The sequence below is a fragment of the Antechinus flavipes genome, chromosome 3 (assembly GCF_016432865.1).
Source record: "Antechinus flavipes isolate AdamAnt ecotype Samford, QLD, Australia chromosome 3, AdamAnt_v2, whole genome shotgun sequence".
Taxonomy (NCBI): Eukaryota; Metazoa; Chordata; class Mammalia; order Dasyuromorphia; family Dasyuridae; genus Antechinus; species Antechinus flavipes.
In genome coordinates, this window is record NC_067400.1 from 623,345,010 (window position 1) to 623,352,192 (window position 7,183).

Genomic DNA, 7,183 nt, shown 5'->3' on the forward strand with positions numbered 1-7,183 from the left:
CTCCAAAGATGATAGGGGGCACCATAGTGAATAGAGGGCCAGGCCTGAAGTTAGGGAAACCCATCTGAATTCAAATCCAGCCTCAATTTACCAATGTGTGACCCCAGGCAAATCACTAAACTCTGCCTCAGTTTCCTCATCTGTAAAATGAGAGGGAGGAGGAAATAGCGAACTGCAGTAGAAACCCTGCCAAGAAAATCTCAAATGGAGTCATAAAGCATCAGATGTGACTGAAATAACTAAAAGCTCCTTCCCCAACTCTAGACTCTTCCCTTAAACTTCCCTCTCCTGTTCCCCCTCTTCCCCACTCACTCCCTGGTTGAGTTGAACCCCAAAGTCTGTCCTGCATGCCCCCCTTCTTCTTGCACTTGACTGTCCCCTCCCTGAACTAGAAACCACAAGGAACAAGAAGAAGCTGTTAGTTCCCTTTCTTAAAAGACTAGGGAGTGGGAAACTCATTGCTGGGCTGACCTCAGCAGGATTTTCTGCCTCTGTCTCTCTGCCTGCCCTCTCTCCAGAGCCTGGAGCCAGCACGGTTCCCATGGTCATCGTCATGCTGGGCTTTGGTGAGTCCTGGGGAAGGAGATCCGTGAACACTCCAGGGACAGGGGCCCTTGTAGCTCTGACAGTGGTCTCGCAGATTCTGTGGCCCTTTCCCGACCTTGTGTGCCTTTTACAAAGGGAGAATCTGAAGCTCGCAGGGGGGACTGACTTTTTGGAGGTTCCGGCCAGTAGAGGTCAGGATCCAGGTCTTCTAGAACCACCCTCAATGCCCTCCCCCCACTCCCTCCATTCTCTAAGTCCAGGTCTGGCTTACTTTTTCTTTCATCTGTAGGGCTGGGTAAGAAGGAAGACACGTCTAAAGGGAATCTTCCCCCTCAGGACTGTGCATGGGCCAAGGGAGCAAGACACAGGCAGGTGAATCCTTCTCCCACCCCACGCTTTCTGCTCCTGCTCCTCAGGCTCGGCAGCTTGGCAAGGTTAAATGGGGGTGTCTACAGGAGGAGGGCCGGGGGGGAGGAGGAAGGACTCTCTGAATCTGGGCTCTGATTCTTTTTCAGGGATGCTCCTCAGATTTACTCTGGAGGATGACGCAGGTCCTCTGATCCCCTGGGAACACCTGTCACCCTCAGCCCCTGGGGCTCATCTCCTCTATGACAGAGGACACTGCGGGGAGTTACTGCTGCCTCTACAAGAGCCTGTCTGGCTTGTCCAGGGCCACTGAGGCCCTGGAACCGGTGATGGCAGGTGAGGCAAGATCCCCCAGCACCTGGCTCTATCTGCCCCTCTTTCAGGCCTGAGCCTGTGTCCCCAGAAGGTTCCTTTCCCCCTCTCCCAATCTCTGCTCCTTGTATGGTGGCAAAGCCCTCTCTATCAAGTTGTCCACATTGTGTGTGTGTGTGTGTGTGTGTGTGATTATGGGAGTGGGGTGGGGATGTTGGGGGGAATGGGATATACTGCTGCAGAGGAGATTTAGGGGGAACACTCCAACCCAAAAGGGGATCGATTATCAACAGTTATGGGGATGAGGAAGTCTAAGGAGAAGATCCCTGGGGCCAAGTTGGGAAGAGGATGCTGGGGATCCCAGAAGCCTGTTGGGGAGGAAACTGCTGCTGCAGCCCGTATCTTGGGTTGTTATGGCTGTACTCTGCCCTCTATTTCCTTGTTACCCCCAGGCCCACCCCAGCCCTCTGCCCCATTCTCCTTCTCATGAGGATACAGTGAATCTTGAGGCCAGACGAAAGATAGGACCCTCACCTTAGGGAGTCAGAACAGAGTCCTGTTCCTTCTGTCGCAGGTCTTAGCCTGAGCTTCCTAGGGAAGAGTAAATGGGCTGTCTCCCAGGATACAACAGAGCCTTTAGGCCTGGAGAGTCCTCTGTCATTCACTTTTGGAATACACGGGAGAGCTGCTGATATACATGGGAGCCACCTGACAGTGGCTGCTGGAGATCCAATCCTTTTGTGAGAGGATGATACAAGGAGGCTGAGACAGTTGCTGTTCTCTGGCCTCTCTGACTGAGAGGCTGTTGCATTGTCTCACCTCCCTCCTCTTCCCTCTGCCTCCATCTTATCTCATTCCCAGTCCCTAACATCTGTATCAGCAAAGGTTGCCCTGCAGCTCCTTCAGATGCTGTGATCCACAGCTGGGGAGGCTCTCGGAGAACTGACCTGAACAACTCATAGATGAGACCAGGAACAGTGGCTGCTCTACCATTCTAGGTTCTCCTGTCAGTCAAAAAGCATTTATTAAGCATCTACTGTATGCTAATCTTTGGGAATTCAAAAGACCTTTCTCTCAAGAACAAGCAGACATTCTCAACGGGATAAATAATCAACAGAGGGAAAGTGCTAGAGATCAGAGAGCTTGGGAAAGGCTTTCTACAGTTGGGATTTTAACTGGGGCTGGCCAAAGAGGCTAAGAGAAGGAGATAACTCTGGGCTTACACACGTAAGAAAACTAGAAAGAGAGAAGAAACCTGGGTCATGAAGGACTTTGAATACCAAGCCAAAGAGTTTCTATTTGATCCTAGAGATAATAGGAAGTTGCTGGAGTTTACTGAGGAGTGGGGAAACACAATCAAACCTTTGCTTTAGGGAAATCTTATGAGTGGCTGAATGGGGGATAGACTGGCATGGGGAGGGACTTGAGGCAGGCAGACCCTGGTAGCTCTTGTACGGGTTTAGGTATGAGTCGATGAGGGTCTGCACCAGGGTGGGGGCAGTGTCAGAGATGGAAAAGTGCTCTTTAGGGAAAAGCAACAAGAGTTGGTATCACATTGAATATGGGGGATGAGAAGAGGAGTTAGGGAGGAAGCCTGGATGATGTGCTAAATGGTGGTCCCCTTGACAGTGATATGGATGTTAAGAAGAAGGGAGAGTTTGGGGAAACGATAATGTGTTCAGTCCGGGATGCGCCGCATTTAAAATGTCTACAGGATGTCCAGTTCCACATGTTCATTGAACAGTTGGAGATTGGATGGTAGGAGAGTTCAGGGCTCTTCAAATAAATCTGATATCCCCTTGTCTGGACACACTAGCTAAAATCACAGGTGGAAGATCATAGAGGGAGAGCAGGCCCCAGAATCAAGCCCAAGATTAAGGTGTGTAACTTAAATGAAGATACAGAAAAAAAAATGAGGGCTCGTCAGACCTGTAGGGTAGAACCAGAAAAGGCAGGGGATTAGCATAATTTGTGGGATTAAATGAGAAGAAGGGGACTCCTGCAGTCTCTTATCAAGAAGAGCTGTTCAAGGAGAAGGAGTGAGGAGGTGAAGCGAGGGATTGAAATATGAAGAAAGAACCAGGAAGGGGATCCCTGAAGAGCATCGCTATGAGGCAAAGAACCAGTAGGAGACACGGAAGGACGAAGGGGTGAGGTGGGGGTGCAATCTACTAAAGCAGATGTTATGACTCAATTGAATTGCAATAAGGGATAAGAGAATGCTTTGATGTTATGGAAAACCAAACACGGCTAATCACATGAAAAAAACCAACCAACCAGGTTATTTCCAAAGGGGAAGAAATGACAAAATGGAACACTTGTGTACGGAACAATCCTTTAAAAAAAGAAAAGAAATGGGCATGGGAGGTGGGGAGACACTTTTTTTTGCACAGAATTAAAAACAAAGCTCAGAAGGAAGATCTTGCATTATCTTCCCACAGAGACAGCAGGCTTTTCCCCATTATCATTGTGAATAAATCAAAAATATCCCCTCCCCATGATTATTTGACATATTTCAGAAATATCAGCTGTAGTAAGGAGATGGTGTTAGCAGAAGAAGTCATTTGCAGATGATGTAAACTACCCAGAAAGACAATTTATTGTCAGTTGCTCCTCATTCCGTTTGAGATTTCTTTGCAAAGATATTAGAACAGTTTGTTATTTTCTTTTCCAGCTCATTTTACAGATGAGGAACCTGAGGAAACAGGATTAAATGACTTGCCTAGGATCAGAGAGCTAATAAGTGTTTGAACTCTGGATAATGGGCTTTCCTATTTCCAGGTTTGACACTCTATCCACTATGGCGCCCCCAACTGCCCACCTGAAAGATGAATGTTCCTGACTCCAGGTTTGACACTCTATCCACTATGGCGCCCCCAACTGCCCACCTGAAAGATGAATGTTCCTGACTCCAGGTTTGACACTCTATCCACTATGGCGCCACCTAGCTGCCCCCTGAAAGATGAATGTTCCTGACTCCAGGTTTGGCACTCTATCCACTATGGCGCCACTTAGCTGCCCACCTGAAAGATGAATGTTCCTGACTCCAGGTTTGGTACTCTATCCACTATGGCGCCACCTATCTGCCCACCTGGAAGATGAGTGTCCAAACTCCTTTAGCTCTATGCGCTATGGTGCCCTCTAGCTGCCCAGGTTTAGGAAAGGAATGCCAAAGCAAAGTGTCATCATTTTGCAATTTCATATGAGGCAAGAAGAGAAGCAGTGTCTGAGATGCATCTGAAGCAAGCCTTGCACCACTCCTCCAAAGTGGCAGCTTCCAGGAATCATATGGAACTCTGTAGGGTCTTACAACATTTAAAGCCAGGTCCAGCCCCCACACTGCCTCACACAAGAAAAGCTTTCTGTGTCTGGTTTTCTTTTGTTTTGTTTTCAAAGGCTTCACCATCAGAAGTAGATTTCCAGGTTTTGCAAGTTTGGGAATTTGCTGCTCCCAAATAAGCTCCCAGACTCCACTCATCAACATGTTGGTGACAAGATCCACTTTTGGAATATTTCTATTTGCAGCGTTGTCAAAGCACTCTATTAAAAATGATAATAACAGTAACTCACATTTACACAGCGCTTACTCTGCACCTGGCACTGAGCTAAGTACTTTTCAACTATTATCTCAGCTGATCCTTACAACATTGAGAGGTAGGGGCTATTATTAACCTTTTTTTTTTTAACATTTGAGGAAATAGAAGGAGAAAAAAGATCCATGGCTTGCCCAGGGTCACACAGCTGGAAAGTGTCTGGTCTTCTGATAGCAGACCTGGTGCTCTATCCACTGCACTACCCAGCTACATGGCTTTTAATTTGTTTCAGCTGTGTACATACCCATCAAAATTTCATGAAGAAAGAAGCACACCTTTAAAGCCTAAGCCCCCGTTTCCAGACCTGTTCAGCGAGCCTTCGCTGTCAGAACCTCCAAGCCAAGAAGTGGCCTTAGGACAGAATGTGACCCTCCACTGTCGGGCCCAGCAGGTTTTTGACACATTTATCTTCCCAAGGAGGGAGGGCCAACAGCTCTCAGCTTCAAAACCAGGGGTCTCAGCCCGACTTCCTCGTTCCAGTTGTGACTGCTGTTTGTGGAGGCATTTATTTCACACTCAATATCCCTACCTGTGGTCTAACTCATGACCCCTTGGAGCTCAAGGTCACAGATGAGGAAGTCCCTCTCCTGTCTTTTTTCTTCTTGATGTCTCCCCACTGGTCCTAGGTCCCAGCCTAGCTGCTCAGGGCCCAGAAAGTCTGGGGAGGGGAGTATCCTAGTCCCTTGAAGGAGGGGTGTGTGGGTAAAGAAGGAGGGGTGGAAAGCTCACAGTGGGTGTTACAGATCATAGGACAGTTCATCCCCTAAGATTTCCTCTTTCCCCTTTTCCCGGAATCTTTGCCTCAGAATTCCTGAGAGAACTTAAGGGTTGCCGTGCAATCAAAAATCAACCAATATTTCACAATGCCCAACACGGTGCTAAAGTACTGGGGTACAAAGAAAAATGGACCAGCCCCTGCTTCCAGTTCTAATGGGGGAGATTCCCACTCCCGACACCGACAGAGGGTTGGGGGAAGAGAGAAGGAGAGCTGCAGGGGCTTAGTCCAAGGCCTACAAAGGACAGGGGAGAGCGCCCGCAGAATCCTTTGTTTTGCTATATTTATGCACAGATGTTGAATTCTCTTACTTGCTCTGGTGTTTCTTCCCCTTTTACTACCAGTTTCTTTTCTGTTTATCAGCTGTGCTCAAGAGTTTTCTCTGAGTTTTATTCCTGCTGAGATCTTTGGTCATTTCAGCCCTTTTCTCACATAATTTCCTTTATGGTTATCACTACTTCCCTTTTGATGGCAATTTCCCCGAGGGGCGGATCCCAAAGAATCTCAGTTCCTCCCAAGCCAGAGAACTCATGGCTTATAACTCTAGGTCTCTACTCCAACAGACTTCTAGAGGAGATAGAATTGATCCCAATTGGATACCGGACTATTTCCTCCCTGTTTTATAGATTGCCACATAGCCTCCCCCATCCATGTCCTGCCCCTTCCCCTTGCTCCTCAGTTCTCTGGCCTAGTCCCACTGACTGCTGCCACATGTGGATCTCCATGACTCTGGGAGGATGAGGGTTGGGAGAAGAGTCGGAGTGTAGGGTTGAGTTAAGGTCTACTGCATGATGAGCAGTGGGATTGCTGAGTGAGCTCACGCTGAGGATTGCTGGCCTTTTCTGCTGGTTAGGCTTTTTTTTTTATCCTTGTTTTAGTTCTTGGTGTCCTAGATCATGAAGATGGTGGAAAATGATTTATCTTTGGCACCCAATTCCTATTTTAGAGAGGTCTGAGGGGTCATGAGCAACAGAGAAAATCTCCAATGCTAGCCGTCTATCTTGTTGACCACTCCTAAGCCTTTCAATCCATCCCCACAGATTAATTTTTCTACAGCACATATTGACACCAGAAGCCTCCCCTGTGCAAGAAATTTCTAGAGTTCTCTTGTCCATAGGATTCCTCACCTGGCTCTCAAAATCAGGCTCTAAACCATTGCCTTGTTCAAGAAGCCTCCGTGGCTCTCTCGTCAGGTCCATTCTTGTGTACATTGTGTTGACCCAATTGTTCACACGTTAATTCCACAACTAGAATTTGACCTCCAAGGGACAAGTTTGCCTTTTTTGGCCTCCCCAGCATTTAGCATGACATCTAGCGCACAGTCAGCGGTTAATAAACCCTTGATGATGGATGGATTGACATGAGAATGAAGTCGAGGGGAGAGACTGGCAGAATAAATAGTTCTATATGTCATCAGTGGAGAAATGATCATGAAGATCATGGGAGTCAATGAGGTCACCAAGAGTGAAGATTTTTGAGGACTGTAATAAACTTGAGCTTGTCTGAAGAGTACCTGGAAGGAGCCAGTAAATAGAAAGATTGATGATTCTTTGGGGGTGGGGAGGAGAAAGTTTGTTTGAGGATACAATCT

At 47.6% G+C, this 7,183-nt stretch overlaps 1 long non-coding RNA gene across 2 annotated transcripts; it reads left to right on the forward strand.

Moving 5' to 3' along the window:
- The first annotated feature begins 780 nt into the window (after window positions 1-780).
- On the forward strand, window positions 781-4,789 carry LOC127558232 (uncharacterized). Of its 2 annotated transcripts, none has more exons than XR_007952739.1 (3): window positions 781-918; window positions 1,062-1,248; window positions 3,899-4,789. It is a non-coding gene; the product is annotated as an uncharacterized LOC127558232 (long non-coding RNA). The 2 variants fall into 2 exon arrangements; XR_007952740.1 differs by having other exon boundaries at window positions 4,006-4,789.
- Window positions 4,790-7,183: the final 2,394 nt, after the last annotated feature.